Here is a 17,198-nt window from a genome sequence, read left to right as displayed (position 1 = left end):
CAAGGGCTGCAGCAGGCTAGGTCTAATAGACCTCTTTACTAGAGATGAGCGGGTTCGGTTTCTTTGAATCCGAACCCGCACGAACTTCACTTTTTTTTCCACGGGTCCGAGCGACTCGGATCTTCCCGCCTTGCTCGGTTAACCCGAGCGCGCCCGAACGTCATCATGACGCTGTCGGATTCTCGCGAGACTCGGATTCTATATAAGGAGCCGCGCGTCGCCGCCATTTTCACTCGTGCATTGAGATTGATAGGGAGAGGACGTGTCTGGCGTCCTCTCCATTAGAATAGAGATAGATAGATTAGATAGAGAGAGATTGTGCAGAGTCGCAGACAGAGTTAGTTTACCACAGTCAGTGACCAGTGCAGTTGCTAGTTAACTTTTATTTAATATAATATATCCGTTCACTTCTCTCTGCTATATCCGTTCTCTGCCTGAAAAAAAAACGATACACAGCACAGTCAGTCACACAGTGTGACTCAGTCTGTGTGCACTCAGCTCAGCCCAGTGTGCTGCACAGTCATCAATGTATAAATTAAAAGCTTATAATTAATTGTGGGGGAGACTGGGGAGCACTGCAGGTTGTTAGCAGGAGCCAGGAGTACAATTATATTAATTAACAGTGCACACTTTTGCTGCAGGAGTGGTGACCAGTGCCTGACCACCAGTATAGTATTGTTGTATACTACTAATATCTCTTTAAATATCAACCAGTCTATATTAGCAGCAGACACAGTACAGTGCGGTAGTTCACGGCTGTGGCTACCTCTGTGTCGGCACACGGCAGGCAGTCCGTCCGACCAGAATTGTATTATTTATTATTATATACCTACCACCTAACCGTGGTTTTTTTTTCATTCTTTATACCGTCATAGTGTCATCCTAATTGTTACGAGTATACTACTATCTCTTTATCAACCAGTGTACAGTGCGGTAGTTCACGGCTGTGGCTACCTCTGTGTCGGCACACGGCAGGCAGTCCGTCCGACCAGAATTGTATTATTTATTATTATATACCTACCACCTAACCGTGGTTTTTTTTTCATTCTTTATACCGTCATAGTGTCATCCTAATTGTTACGAGTATACTACTATCTCTTTATCAACCAGTGTACAGTGCGGTAGTTCACGGCTGTGGCTACCTCTGTGTCGGCACACGGCAGGCAGTCCGTCCGACCAGAATTGTATTATTTATTATTATATACCTACCACCTAACCGTGGTTTTTTTTTCATTCTTTATACCGTCATAGTGTCATCCTAATTGTTACGAGTATACTACTATCTCTTTATCAACCAGTGTACAGTGCGGTAGTTCACGGCTGTGGCTACCTCTGTGTCGGCACACGGCAGGCAGTCCGTCCGACCAGAATTGTATTATTTATTATTATATACCTACCACCTAACCGTGGTTTTTTTTTCATTCTTTATACCGTCATAGTGTCATCCTAATTGTTACGAGTATACTACTATCTCTTTATCAACCAGTGTACAGTGCGGTAGTTCACGGCTGTGGCTACCTCTGTGTCGGCACACGGCAGGCAGTCCGTCCGACCAGAATTGTATTATTTATTATTATATACCTACCACCTAACCGTGGTTTTTTTTTCATTCTTTATACCGTCATAGTGTCATCCTAATTGTTACGAGTATACTACTATCTCTTTATCAACCAGTGTACAGTGCGGTAGTTCACGGCTGTGGCTACCTCTGTGTCGGCACACGGCAGGCAGTCCGTCCGACCAGAATTGTATTATTTATTATTATATACCTACCACCTAACCGTGGTTTTTTTTTCATTCTTTATACCGTCATAGTGTCATCCTAATTGTTACGAGTATACTACTATCTCTTTATCAACCAGTGTACAGTGCGGTAGTTCACGGCTGTGGCTACCTCTGTGTCGGCACACGGCAGGCAGTCCGTCCGACCAGAATTGTATTATTTATTATTATATACCTACCACCTAACCGTGGTTTTTTTTTCATTCTTTATACCGTCATAGTGTCATCCTAATTGTTACGAGTATACTACTATCTCTTTATCAACCAGTGTACAGTGCGGTAGTTCACGGCTGTGGCTACCTCTGTGTCGGCACACGGCAGGCAGTCCGTCCGACCAGAATTGTATTATTTATTATTATATACCTACCACCTAACCGTGGTTTTTTTTTCATTCTTTATACCGTCATAGTGTCATCCTAATTGTTACGAGTATACTACTATCTCTTTATCAACCAGTGTACAGTGCGGTAGTTCACGGCTGTGGCTACCTCTGTGTCGGCACACGGCAGGCAGTCCGTCCGACCAGAATTGTATTATTTATTATTATATACCTACCACCTAACCGTGGTTTTTTTTTCATTCTTTATACCGTCATAGTGTCATCCTAATTGTTACGAGTATACTACTATCTCTTTATCAACCAGTGTACAGTGCGGTAGTTCACGGCTGTGGCTACCTCTGTGTCGGCACACGGCAGGCAGTCCGTCCGACCAGAATTGTATTATTTATTATTATATACCTACCACCTAACCGTGGTTTTTTTTTCATTCTTTATACCGTCATAGTGTCATCCTAATTGTTACGAGTATACTACTATCTCTTTATCAACCAGTGTACAGTGCGGTAGTTCACGGCTGTGGCTACCTCTGTGTCGGCAGTCGGCAGGCAGTCCGTCCATCCATAATTGTATTATTATTATATACCTACCACCTAACTGTGGTTTTTTTTGCATTCTTTATACCGTCGTCATAGTGTCATACTAGTTGTTACGAGTATACTACTATCTCTTTATCAACCAGTGTACAGTGCGGTAGTTCACGGCTGTGGCTACCTCTGTGTCGGCAGTCGGCAGGCAGTCCGTCCATCCATAATTGTATTATTATTATAATATATACCACCTAACCGTGGTTTTTTTTTCATTCTTTATACCGTCGTCATAGTGTCATACTAGTTGTTACGAGTATACTACTATCTCTTTATCAACCAGTGTACAGTGCGGTAGTTCACGGCTGTGGCTACCTCTGTGTCGGCAGTCGGCAGGCAGTCCGTCCATCCATAATTGTATTATTATTATAATATATACCACCTAACCGTGGTTTTTTTATACCACCTAACCGTGGCAGTCCGTCCATAATTGTATACTAGTATCCAATCCATCCATCTCCATTGTTTACCTGAGGTGCCTTTTAGTTCTGCCTATAAAATATGGAGAACAAAAAAGTTGAGGTTCCAAAATTAGGGAAAGATCAAGATCCACTTCCACCTCGTGCTGAAGCTGCTGCCACTAGTCATGGCCGAGACGATGAAATGCCAGCAACGTCGTCTGCCAAGGCCGATGCCCAATGTCATAGTACAGAGCATGTCAAATCCAAAACACCAAATATCAGAAAAAAAAGGACTCCAAAACCTAAAATAAAATTGTCGGAGGAGAAGCGTAAACTTGCCAATATGCCATTTACCACACGGAGTGGCAAGGAACGGCTGAGGCCCTGGCCTATGTTCATGGCTAGTGGTTCAGCTTCACATGAGGATGGAAGCACTCAGCCTCTCGCTAGAAAACTGAAAAGACTCAAGCTGGCAAAAGCACCGCAAAGAACTGTGCGTTCTTTGAAATCCCAAATCCACAAGGAGAGTCCAATTGTGTCGTTTGCGATGCCTGACCTTCCCAACACTGGACGTGAAGAGCATGCGCCTTCCACTATTTGCATGCCCCCTGCAAGTGCTGGAAGGAGCACCCGCAGTCCAGTTCCTGATAGTCAGATTGAAGATGTCAGTGTTGAAGTACACCAGGATGAGGAGGATATGGGTGTTGCTGGCGCTGGGGAGGAAATTGACCAGGAGGATTCTGATGGTGAGGTGGTTTGTTTAAGTCAGGCACCCGGGGAGACACCTGTTGTCCGTGGGAGGAATATGGCCGTTGACATGCCAGGTGAAAATACCAAAAAAATCAGCTCTTCGGTGTGGAGGTATTTCACCAGAAATGCGGACAACAGGTGTCAAGCCGTGTGTTCCCTTTGTCAAGCTGTAATAAGTAGGGGTAAGGACGTTAACCACCTCGGAACATCCTCCCTTATACGTCACCTGCAGCGCATTCATAATAAGTCAGTGACAAGTTCAAAAACTTTGGGTGACAGCGGAAGCAGTCCACTGACCAGTAAATCCCTTCCTCTTGTAACCAAGCTCACGCAAACCACCCCACCAACTCCCTCAGTGTCAATTTCCTCCTTCCCCAGGAATGCCAATAGTCCTGCAGGCCATGTCACTGGCAAGTCTGACGAGTCCTCTCCTGCCTGGGATTCCTCCGATGCATCCTTGCGTGTAACGCCTACTGCTGCTGGCGCTGCTGTTGTTGCCGCTGGGAGTCGATGGTCATCCCAGAGGGGAAGTCGTAAGCCCACTTGTACTACTTCCAGTAAGCAATTGACTGTTCAACAGTCCTTTGCGAGGAAGATGAAATATCACAGCAGTCATCCTACTGCAAAGCGGATAACTGAGTCCTTGACAACTATGTTGGTGTTAGACGTGCGTCCGGTATCCGCCGTTAGTTCACAGGGAACTAGACAATTTATTGAGGCAGTGTGCCCCCGTTACCAAATACCATCTAGGTTCCACTTCTCTAGGCAGGCGATACCGAGAATGTACACGGACGTCAGAAAAAGACTCACCAGTGTCCTAAAAAATGCAGTTGTACCCAATGTCCACTTAACCACGGACATGTGGACAAGTGGAGCAGGGCAGGGTCAGGACTATATGACTGTGACAGCCCACTGGGTAGATGTATGGACTCCCGCCGCAAGAACAGCAGCGGCGGCACCAGTAGCAGCATCTCACAAACGCCAACTCTTTCCTAGGCAGGCTACGCTTTGTATCACCGCTTTCCAGAATACGCACACAGCTGAAAACCTCTTACGGCAACTGAGGAAGATCATCGCGGAATGGCTTACCCCAATTGGACTCTCCTGTGGATTTGTGGCATCGGACAACGCCAGCAATATTGTGTGTGCATTAAATATGGGCAAATTCCAGCACGTCCCATGTTTTGCACATACCTTGAATTTGGTGGTGCAGAATTTTTTAAAAAACGACAGGGGCGTGCAAGAGATGCTGTCGGTGGCCAGAAAAATTGCGGGACACTTTCGGCGTACAGGCACCACGTACAGAAGACTGGAGCACCACCAAAAACTACTGAACCTGCCCTGCCATCATCTGAAGCAAGAAGTGGTAACGAGGTGGAATTCAACCCTCTATATGCTTCAGAGGTTGGAGGAGCAGCAAAAGGCCATTCAAGCCTATACAATTGAGCACGATATAGGAGATGGAATGCACCTGTCTCAAGTGCAGTGGAGAATGATTTCAACGTTGTGCAAGGTTCTGATGCCCTTTGAACTTGCCACACGTGAAGTCAGTTCAGACACTGCCAGCCTGAGTCAGGTCATTCCCCTCATCAGGCTTTTGCAGAAGAAGCTGGAGGCATTGAAGAAGGAGCTAACACGGAGCGATTCCGCTAGGCATGTGGGACTTGTGGATGCAGCCCTTAATTCGCTTAACAAGGATTCACGGGTGGTCAATCTGTTGAAATCAGAGCACTACATTTTGGCCACCGTGCTCGATCCTAGATTTAAAGCCTACCTTGGATCTCTCTTTCCGGCAGACACAGGTCTGCTGGGGTTGAAAGACCTGCTGGTGACAAAATTGTCAAGTCAAGCGGAACGCGACCTGTCAACATCTCCTCCTTCACATTCTCCCGCAACTGGGGGTGCGAGGAAAAGGCTCAGAATTCCGAGCCCACCCGCTGGCGGTGATGCAGGGCAGTCTGGAGCGACTGCTGATGCTGACATCTGGTCCGGACTGAAGGACCTGACAACGATTACGGACATGTCGTCTACTGTCACTGCATATGATTCTCTCAACATTGATAGAATGGTGGAGGATTATATGAGTGACCGCATCCAAGTAGGCACGTCACACAGTCCGTACTTATACTGGCAGGAAAAAGAGGCAATTTGGAGGCCCTTGCACAAACTGGCTTTATTCTACCTAAGTTGCCCTCCCACAAGTGTGTACTCCGAAAGAGTGTTTAGTGCCGCCGCTCACCTTGTCAGCAATCGGCGTACGAGGTTACATCCAGAAAATGTGGAGAAGATGATGTTCATTAAAATGAATTATAATCAATTCCTCCGCGGAGACATTGACCAGCAGCAATTGCCTCCACAAAGTACACAGGGAGCTGAGATGGTGGATTCCAGTGGGGACGAATTGATAATCTGTGAGGAGGGGGATGTACACGGTGATATATCGGAGGGTGAAGATGAGGTGGACATCTTGCCTCTGTAGAGCCAGTTTGTGCAAGGAGAGATTAATTGCTTCTTTTTTGGGGGGGGTCCAAACCAACCCGTCATATCAGTCACAGTCGTGTGGCAGACCCTGTCACTGAAATGATGGGTTGGTTAAAGTGTGCATGTCCTGTTTTGTTTATACAACATAAGGGTGGGTGGGAGGGCCCAAGGATAATTCCATCTTGCACCTCTTTTTTCTTTTCTTTTTCTTTGCATCATGTGCTGATTGGGGAGGGTTTTTTGGAAGGGCCATCCTGCGTGACACTGCAGTGCCACTCCTAGATGGGCCCGGTGTTTGTGTCGGCCACTAGGGTCGCTTATCTTACTCACACAGTCAGCTACCTCATTGCGCCTCTTTTTTTCTTTGCGTCATGTGCTGTTTGGGGAGGGTTTTTTGGAAGGGACATCCTGCGTGACACTGCAGTGCCACTCCTAGATGTGCCCGGTGTTTGTGTCGGCCACTAGGGTCGCTAATCTTACTCACACAGTCAGCTACCTCATTGCGCCTCTTTTTTTCTTTGCGTCATGTGCTGTTTGGGGAGGGTTTTTTGGAAGGGCCATCCTGCGTGACACTGCAGTGCCACTCCTAGATGGGCCCGGTGTTTGTGTCGGCCACTAGGGTCGCTTATCTTACTCACACAGCGACCTCGGTGCAAATTTTAGGACTAAAAATAATATTGTGAGGTGTGATGTGTTCAGAATAGGCTGAAAATGAGTGTAAATTATGTTTTTTGAGGTTAATAATACTTTGGGATCAAAATTACCCCCAAAATCTATGATTTAAGCTGTTTTTTAGGGTTTTTTGAAAAAAACACCCGAATCCAAAACACACCCGAATCCGACAAAAAAAATTCGGTGAGGTTTTGCCAAAACGCGGTCGAACCCAAAACACGGCCGCGGAACCGAACCCAAAACCAAAACACAAAACCCGAAAAATTTCCGGCGCTCATCTCTACTCTTTACTGCAGCTCCATCACTCCCAGTGGCGCAGTATACTCCCGTGCCCCGGTTGCTGGGTCACTTGCAGCAGAGGCTCCGGTTTCTTCCTAAGGTCAGTCACACACACACCGCCCTCCGGGATCACGAGGCCGCTGATGGGGGCGGGCCGTGTGCGCACTGGCGTGGACACTGATTACTGGGCAGCCGCTCCACTAGCCACCAGGGACAGTTAAGGAGCACAGCTCTGGGGTTTTTTCTCCTATATTAACCCCATTTTGTACTACCCGCAGTGCATTGTGATAGATAATGGGGCCTGATTCAGGTTGGATTGCAATCCAACTGCAAAAACTGCTAAGAGCATACGCATCGGCCTGCATTTTCTGCGGCACCCCGCAGATAATGCGATCGCCTCTGCCTGTCAATCGGTGCAGGGGGGGGGGGAGGGGGGTCAACAACACTTCATTTCCAAGTCGGAGATGGAGCGGTGTGGGGGCACGGTTTCAAAATGGGGTCGGCAACGGAGAAACAGGAGGCGTGGTCAGAGCAGCTGCATGACATCACATGGGCCAGACTCTGCCAGTGGAGCCCCAGCGTCATGCGGTAGATTTTGTAGAGGCCGGGAGGACTTCTGTTCCTGGGAACTAGCTGTGTTGTGCAGCTTTATTCCTCTGCACCTACCTCTGGCAAGAAAGGACGCACCTCGCACTTTCTTGTTTCTTTGTGACCGAAAGGACTGCATTTGATAATGCGGAGCTTTCTTATGCTGTGAGGGAACATAAGGTAAAAAATTTGATTTTCCAGCTGTAGCTGTGCGTGTTAATGCTTTGTCCATCCTAGGGGAGGATTCCCATCGTAACCTGTCCGTTGATGGGAAAGGATACGCCATAAGAATCCTTTTGGAAATCTGCAGTCTTTTATCTGGAGATTCCCAAGCTTTTTCACATAACTCGTTCAGCTCGTGTGACCCCCTCAAAGGTTACCTCAGGCTTCTTTCCCTTGTACATATGTACACTCTTGTCAGGGACAGGGGGTTCCTCTGTGATGTGCAAAACATCTTTTATTGCCATAATCATATATCGAATGGATTTTGCCAATTTTGGCTGTAACTTTGCATCATCGTAATCGACACTGGAGTCAGAATCCGTGTCGGTATCTGTGTCAACAATCTGGGATAGTGGGCGCTTATGAGACCCTGACAGTCCCTGCAACATAGGATCAGGCATGGGTTGAGACCCTGACTGTCCCAAAGCTTCAGCCTTGTCTAATCTTTTGTGCAATGAGTTTACACTAGCATTTAAAACATTCCACATATCCATCCAATCAGGTGTCAGCGGAGACACCACATTCATTTGCTCCTGCTCCTCTCTATTATAGCCTTCTTCCTCAGACATGTCGACACACGTGTACCGACACACCACACACACAGGGAATGCTTTTTCTGAAGACAGTTTCCCCACAAGGCCCTTTGGAGAGACAGAGAGAGAGTATGCCAGCACACACCCCAGCGCTATATAACCCAGGAATAGCACCGTAACTTAATGTTTGTCCAGTAGCGCTGCTGTATGTAATTTGCGCCAAATTATGTCCCCCCCCTCTCTTTTCAACCGTCTTCTCTACCGTGGTATAAGCAGGGGAGAGTCCGGGGAGCTTCCTCTCAGCGGTGCTGTGGAGAAAAAATGGCGCTGGTGTGTGCTGAGGGAGAAGCCCCGCCCCCTCGGCGGCGGGCTTCTGTCCCGCTTAAACTGTAAAATTGGCGGGGGCTCATACATATATACAGTGCCCAGCTGTATATATGTTATATTTTTGCCAAAAAGAGGTTTATATTGCTGCCCAGGGCGCCCCCCCTGCGCCCTGCACCATTACAGTGGCCGGATTATGTGAGGTGTATGGGAGCAATGGCGCACAGCTGCAGTGCTGTGCGTTTCCTCAGTGAAGATCATGAACTCTGTGGAGCCCGTGTATCCCCATGGTCCTTACAGAGTCCCCAGCTTCCTCTAGGATGGTAAATCCTTTTCTCTTAGTCTGAAGAGGATGCTGGGCACCCGTCCCAGTGTGTACTGTGTCTGCAGTTATTAAATGGCCCTTAACTCCAGAACATTTATGTGGAGACAACTTTCCTGACTTGACCATCTTCCTTGGACGTTTTCCCCCTGTGTGACTGCTCCCCAGCCTCGGAGGGTTGCATCCGTGGTCCCTAGGATCCAGTCCTGGATCCCGAACCATCGCCCCTCTAGGAGGTGAGAACTGTGCAGCCACCAATGGAGTGAGATTCTGGTCTTGGAAGACAGGATTATCCTCCGATGCATGTGTAGGTGGGATCCGGACCACTTGTCCAACAGGTCCCACTGGAACACTCTGGCATGGAACCTGCCAAACTGAATGGCCTCGTAGGCCACAACCATCTTCCCCAGCAACCGAATGCATTGATGGATTAACACTCTTGCTGGTTTCAGAATGTGTTTGACCAGACTCTGGATCTCCATAGCTTTTCCACTGGAAGAAAACCTCTTCTGTGTCCAGTATGACTCCCAAAAACAACAACCGCGTCATTGGGACCAACTGCGGTTTTGGCAAGTTTAGGAGCCAACCATGTTGTTGAAGAACTGTCAGGGAGAGTGCAATGTTTTGCACCAACTGGTCCCTGGATCTCGCCTTTATCAGGAGATCATCCAAGTATGGGATAATTGTGACTCCTTGCTTGCGAAGGAGAACCATCACTTCCGCCATCATCCTGGTGAAAATCCTCGGAGCTGTGGACAGACCAAACGGCAACGTCTGAAATTGGTAATGACAATCCTGAATTGCAAACCTTAGGTAGCTTGATGCAGTGGCTAAATGGGAACATGTAAGTAGGCATCCTTTATGTCTACCAAAACCATGAAATCTCCTTCCTCCGGACTGGAGATCACTACCCTGAGAGATTCCATCTTGAAATTGAATTTCTTTAGGAAGAAATTGAGGGATTTCAGATTTAAGATTGGTCTGACTGAGCCGTCCGGCTTCGGGACCACAAAGAGGCTTGAATAAAAACCTTCTCCCTGCTGACTAAGGCCAATTTGAACAATCAGTGAGGGGGAACGTCTTGAAACCCCAGTTTGTACCCTTGGGACACTATTTGTAAAACCCACGAGTCCAGGTCCGAATGAATCCAGAACTGACTGAAGAGTTTTAGACGTGCCCCCACTGGTGTGGGCTCCTGCAAGAAAGCCCCAGCGTCATGCAGTGGATTTGTCAGAAGCAGAGGACAATCTCTGCTCCTGCGATCTTGAAGAGGCTATAGACCTCTTCTTTCTCCTTCCTCTACCTGCAAAGAAAAGGGAATCTTAACTTCTTGCATATCTATTGGGCCAAAATGACTGCGTTAGATAATGATGCGTCTTCATCCGTTGAGAGGGAACATAGGACAAGAAGGTTGACTTACCTGCGGGAGCTGCCGAGATCAAATTAACTAGGCCGTCGCCAAACAAGGCTTCACCTTCATAGGGAAGAGACTCCCTTTCTTCTTGGAGTCAGCATCAGCATTCCCTTGGTGAATCCACAATGCCCTCCTATCCGAGACTGCCATGAAATTGGCCCGTGAACTCAATGTTTTTTTCCTGGGTCATATAGTGCTGGGGTGTGTGCTGGCATACTCTCTCTCTCTGTCTCTCCAAAGGGCCTTGTTGGGGAACTGTCCTCAGATAAGAGGATTCCCTGAGTGTATGGTGTGTCGGTACACGTGTGTCGACATGTCTGAGGTAGAAGGCTCTCCTAGAGAGGAGCAGGAGCAAATTAATGTGGTGTCTCCGTCGACAACGCCGACACCTGTCTGGATGGATATGTGGAATGTTTTAAGTGCTAATGTAAACTTATTGCACAAGAGATTAGACAAAGCTGAAGCTAGGGAACAGTCAGGGAGTCAACCCATGCCTGTCCCTATGTCGCAGGGACCTTCGGGGTCTCAAAAGCGCCCACTATCCCAAATAGTTGACACAGATACCGACACGGATTCTGACTCCAGTGTCGACTACGATGATGCAAAGTTACAGCCAAAATTGGCTAAATGTATTCGATATATGATTATTGCAATAAAAGATGTTTTGCACATCACAGAGGAACCCCCTGTCCCTGACACGAGGGTACACATGTATAAGGGAAAGAAACCTGAGATAACCTTTCCCCCCTCACATGAGTTGAACGAATTATGTGAAAAAGCTTGGGAATCTCCAGACAAAAAGCTGCAGATTCCCAAAAGGATTCTTATGGCGTATCCTTTCCTGCCAATGGACAGGATACGGTGGGAATCCTCCCCTAGGGTGGATAAATCATTGACACACTTATCCAAAAAGGTAGCGCTGCCATCCCAGGATACGGCTACCCTCAGGGACCCTGCTGACCGCAAGCAGGAGGTTACCCTAAAGTCCATTTACACACATTCTGGTACCTTACTCAGACCGGCAATTGCGTCGGCCGGGGTTGTAGCGCGGTAGCAGCATGAACAGATCCCTTATTAGCAGAGATTGAGACCCTAGATAAGGATGCTATGTTATTGACCATAGGGCATATAAAAGATGCTGTCCTATATATGAGAGATGCTCAAAGAGACATTAGTCTACTGGGTTCTAGAATAAACGCTATGTCGATTTCTGCTAGACGAGTCCTATGGACCCGGCAATGGACAGGTGATGCCGACTCAAAAAGGCATATGGAGGTTTTACCTTACAGGGGTGAGGAATTGTTTGGGGAAGGTCTCTCGGACCTAGTCTCCACAGCTACAGCTGGTAAATCAAATTTTTTGCCTTATATTCCCTCACAGCCTAAGACAGCACCACATTATCAAATGCAGTCCTTTCGATCACAGAGAAACAAGAAAGTACGAGGTGCGTCCTTTCTTGCCAGAGGTAAGGGCAGAGGGAAAAAGCTGCACAACACAGCTAGTTCCCAGGAACAGAAGTCCTCCCCGACCTCTACAAAATCCACTGCATGACGCTGGTGCTCCGCTAAAGGAGTACGCCCCAGTGGGGGCACGTCTTCGAGTTTTCAGCCACATCTGGGTTCATTCGCAGGTGAATCCCTAGGCAATAGAAATTGTTTCTCAGGGTTACAAGCTGGAATTCGAAGAGGTGCCTCCTCGCCGGTTTTTCAAATCGGCCCTACCATCTTTTCCCCTGGAAAGGGAGATAGTGTTAAATGCAATTCACAAATTGTATCTTCAACAGGTGGCGGTCAAGGTTCCCCTGCTTCAACAAGGAAGGGGAAATTATTCGACCCTGTTTGTAGTCCCGAAACCGGACGGTTTGGTCAGACCCATATTAAATTTAAAATCCCTGAACCTATACTTGAAAAGGTTCAAGTTCAAGATGGAATCGCTAAGAGCGGTCATCGCCAGCCTAGAGGGGGGGGGGATTTTATGGTATCTCTGGACATAAAGGAGGCATACCTTCATGTACCCATTATCCACCTCATCAGGCGTACCTAAGATTTGTGGTACAGTATTGTCATTACCAATTTCAGACGTTGCCGTTTGGTCTCTCCAGAATTTTCCCCGAGAATTTTCACCAAGGTAATGGCGGAAATTATGGTGCTCCTGCAAAAGCAAGGTGTCACAATTATCCCGTACTTGAACGATCTCCTCATAAAAGCGAGATCAAGAGAGCAGTTGCTGAACAGCGTATAACTTTCACTGAAGGTGTTACAGCAACACAGCTGGATTCTCAATATCCCGAAGTCGCAGTTGGTTCCTACGACTCGTCTGACTTTGCTTGGGCATGATTCTGGATATGGACCAGAAAAAGGTTTATCTTCCGATAGAAAAGGCCCAGGAACTCATGACTCTGGTCAGGAACCTATTGAAACCAAAGGGTGTGGAGTGTAAGAGGGTGAGGGACTCACAAGCCCGAAGCTTTATTGAAAGACAGACACATATAAAGGGAGGATTAATAAATACAAAGAAATCCTTTACTATAGAATGTAGTCCAATCCGGTCTTTCAACTTTTCCACAACTGAAAAACGGATAGTGTTCCCAAGCCTTCCATCCTGGAATATCTTCAGTCTCTCGCCAAAGAAGAAAACAATCCCTCCAGCAGACTCTTCAACCACGATACAAGATCACAGCCAAAAGGGCGAGAAGCAACTACACTTGCGTTTAACCAAAATGGCTAAAACTTAGTGGAGGAAAGTGCAGTGCACCAAAACATAAGCTGACACAATCATGGAGAATGCGCCAGCATATATGCTCTTCTAACAAGGGCCCTCATTCCGAGTTGTTCGCTCGGTAAAAATCTTCGCATCGCAGCGATTTTAAGCTTAATGCGCATGCGCAATGTCTGCACTGCGACTGCGCCAAGTAAATTTGCTATGCAGTTAGGAATTTTACTCACGGCATTTTCATCGTTCTGGCGATCGTAATGTGATTGACAGGAAATGGGTGTTACTGGGCGGAAACAGGCCGTTTTATGGGCGTGTGGGAAAAAACGCTACCGTTTCCGGAAAAAACGCAGGAGTGGCCGGAGAAACGGAGGAGTGTCTGGGCGAACGCTGGGTGTGTTTGTGACGTCAAACCAGGAACGACAAGCACTGAACTGATCGCAGATGCCGAGTAAGTCTGAAGCTACTCAGAAACTGCTACGAGGTGTGTAATCGCAATATTGCGAATACATCGTTCGCAATTTTAAGATGCTAAGATTCACTCCCAGTAGGCGGCGGCTTAGCATGAGCAAATCTGCTAAAATCCGCTTGCGAGCGAACAACTCGGAATGAGGGCCTATATTTTGCAAACCTGCTCTTGTTCCCTCCAGCTGCTCCATGTAGATTTGACGTCTGGCAAGGTGCATAACCCACTGACAAGCAGGCACACTCCTGCATGAGTTTTCACTCTCACTAGCTGGATGATACACATTCATTTGCATGTGCTCCACCTCCGACACACCGCCCACCCAACCACCCAGTCACCAGAGCCACCCACAAGCCAACTGGCTCCGTGATTTAATTTGCACAGTGCAGTCATCCAGGCAGCATGTCCTTCTCAATGGAATAATCTCTGGTTCCATGGAATCTTCCGCATTGGAATGCTGCGGAACAAAAAGGATTTAAACATTCAGCTTGCTAGCATTCAATGTACCTGCGGCTTGGCTCTAGCACATGGGTCTTCATCCTGTGGCCCTCCAGCTGCTGTGAAACTACACATCCCAGCATGCCCTGCCATAGTTTTGCTATTAAGGTATGCTAAAACTGAGGCAGGGCATGCTGGGATATGTAGTTCCACAGCAGCTGGAGGGTCGCAGGTTGAAGACCCATGTTCTAGCATGCCTGTTCTATGATGCATGTTCCGTGATGTCACAATCAGCTTGGAATGGGGTGTCTAGCATGCATTTACTGACAGCCACTTGAGGGAGACACACATCAGGAGATGCAGCATATCGGAGGTCTTCGATGCCTTTCCAGCAAATGCACACCACCAGCTGCTGGTCTGGACACAAAGCAATGCCCACAATTGAAGGCTCAAAATGCCCAACTACAGGATTAATGTAAGTAGTGAATTTAGGAATGAATTTAGAAGTAGGAAATTAAGTTAGTTCACAAGTACATTCAAATTCAGATCTAAAGTCTAGGTAGGCCTCACGTCCTGGCAGCCCCCAGCATTTAAAAATGCCTTGATTAGAGTTAGGGAATTAAATGTAGATAAGAAGTAGACACAAAATAAGACTCCACAGAGCAATTATCAGGTGTCTTTATCAATTGTTGCATTTAAAAAATCAAGCAATTAGGGAACACAATGTTGTGACAATGTAACCCTATTTGCAAAATAGTACTAAATAAGTTTGTCGATGTAAGACATTTGCAAAGGCGCAAACAAAACACGCTGGAAAATGCAACTGAATCTGTTTTTGGAGGTTAGAATAGATGCAGGATCAAGTAGCTCAATGGGTAGGGTGTTTGATTAGAATTCAACAGGTTATAGGTTTGAATCCTGGGTATGGTAGTTTGAGATGTGTTATTTAATAAAGTATGTTTATATATTAGTCACACATGGCTTACTTGTATAAATGGCATGTCACCAGTTAGTGCTGACTGCTGATATGCCATTTGCACAAACACGCCATGTGTGACTGTATATGCATTTAAGGAGGGCAATACCACAAACCATTGAGTGTCAAGTATACTAGATATATCTTCATATCTCATGTGCTTTCTCTGAGACCAATCTTGTTATGCCCCTTCCCCACAAGGCATGCGCCTTTTGTCCATATTGCAAAAATGGGGAGGGAGGGGGGGGGGGCATATAATTCTCTGTCACAGGGCACCAAAAAGTCTAGTTATGGCTCTGGTATGCATTATGTAATCTGGCAGACCATCTCTCCAACACTGTCTGGTTGGAATAGAAATCCGGTTATCTATGTGAGCAAATGACCATCAACGATTTACTCTCAAACACTTGAAAATGGACAAAAATGGTCCCCTAAACAAATTGGTTAAATTTTGGGTTTAACCAATTTGTGTAATGACCATTTTTGACCACTTTTCTAGTGTTTGGGAGCAAATGGTTAATTGACATTTGCTCCTATACATTACCAGATTTTCATGCCATCCATCCAGACTGGATAGATAGCCTGACAGATAATTGTGTAGTGTACGCCCAGGATAACTGTCAGTTGTGCTTTCTTTTATGATGGCACATAAATGGGTGGGCAGATCCAGGGCAAGCACTGCCCACTCATGCATAGTTGTCAACTGATGTGAAGTTCCAGGGGGCAATCTCAGTTATAAAGAAAAGTATCTGGAAATTGTCCCTAGTTTAAAAAAAAAAAAAAAAAGAAATTGATCAACTCCATTTATTTAGTATGCTATCCCAGGTGATAGGATGCCGGCAGTCAGAACAACATACTTTATTAAATAACACATCTCAAACTACCATACCCAGGATTCAAACCTATAACCTGTTGAATTCTAATCAAACACCCTACCCATTGAGCTATTTGATCCTGCATAAAAATTGTGAACATTATATGAAGCTATTGGTACTTTGCAAAAAAAAAGTATCAGCATTACAATGCAGCAGATCCATGCAGTTTGCAGCCACACACTACATGTACCTGCTCAGCCACAATGCTGATTATTTCTTCACAAAGTACAAGGTGAGCTCCAAACAAAATTCTTTAGCTTAGAATTATACCTTTCTATGCCAAACCTAGAAGTCCCCCAGAGGGAGGCCTGCACCGTCATGCGGCAGGCTTGTCCGTTTTGGAAGCAGGCTGATGGGCAGCCCAGGCTTGCTTCAGTCTGGGCTTGGCAGGTCTGGAAGCATGAGCTTGCATTGGGTATGCCTGACCTTGGGTACGCTTTACCTGGAGGATGAAAGGGCCAAGGGAAAGTACTTTTAGCCTTCTGCGTGGTAGGAGTCATACTAGGTAGGCAAGCTGTTTTAGCAGTAGCCAGATCAGCTACAATCTTATTGAGGTCTTCTCCAAAGAGAGTGTCTCCCTTGAAAGGAAGCACCTCCAGGGTTTTCTTGGAATCCATATCCACCGACCAGGATCTCAACCAGCTGTATAAAGTATTACCTTGGAACTGGCTCTCCACTCCCCATTATCTGGTTATCATGGCTTCCTCCGCCAGTGTCCAGACTCGCTTGCTGAAGCTCGGCCACTTCTTCCTAGCAGCAGGCTCCTGGATCACTGGGCAGCAGAGGTGCTTGGGAGCCGGAAGGGGGCGGAGCAATCAGGCAGGCAGTTGCAGTGCTGCCCAGCTATCTGTGGTGTGAGAAGAAGCAGGGGCACCCCACCGCTGGCAGTGCTGCAGCTAGAGGCTGCTGGGCTGGGTCTTGAAAAAGGTGGAAAGAAGGGTGTTACGGCATGGAATGTACAAACTGCGAGACCCTGCTGGTAGCGCCTTTGTCTATTTAGTAGGAAGGGCACGTAACAGCCGGGGGGCAATGGGGGAAG

This window comes from Pseudophryne corroboree, unplaced genomic scaffold (genome assembly GCF_028390025.1).
Source record: "Pseudophryne corroboree isolate aPseCor3 unplaced genomic scaffold, aPseCor3.hap2 scaffold_179, whole genome shotgun sequence".
NCBI lineage: Eukaryota > Metazoa > Chordata > Amphibia > Anura > Myobatrachidae > Pseudophryne > Pseudophryne corroboree.
Note: the sequence above shows the minus strand (reverse complement) of the source record.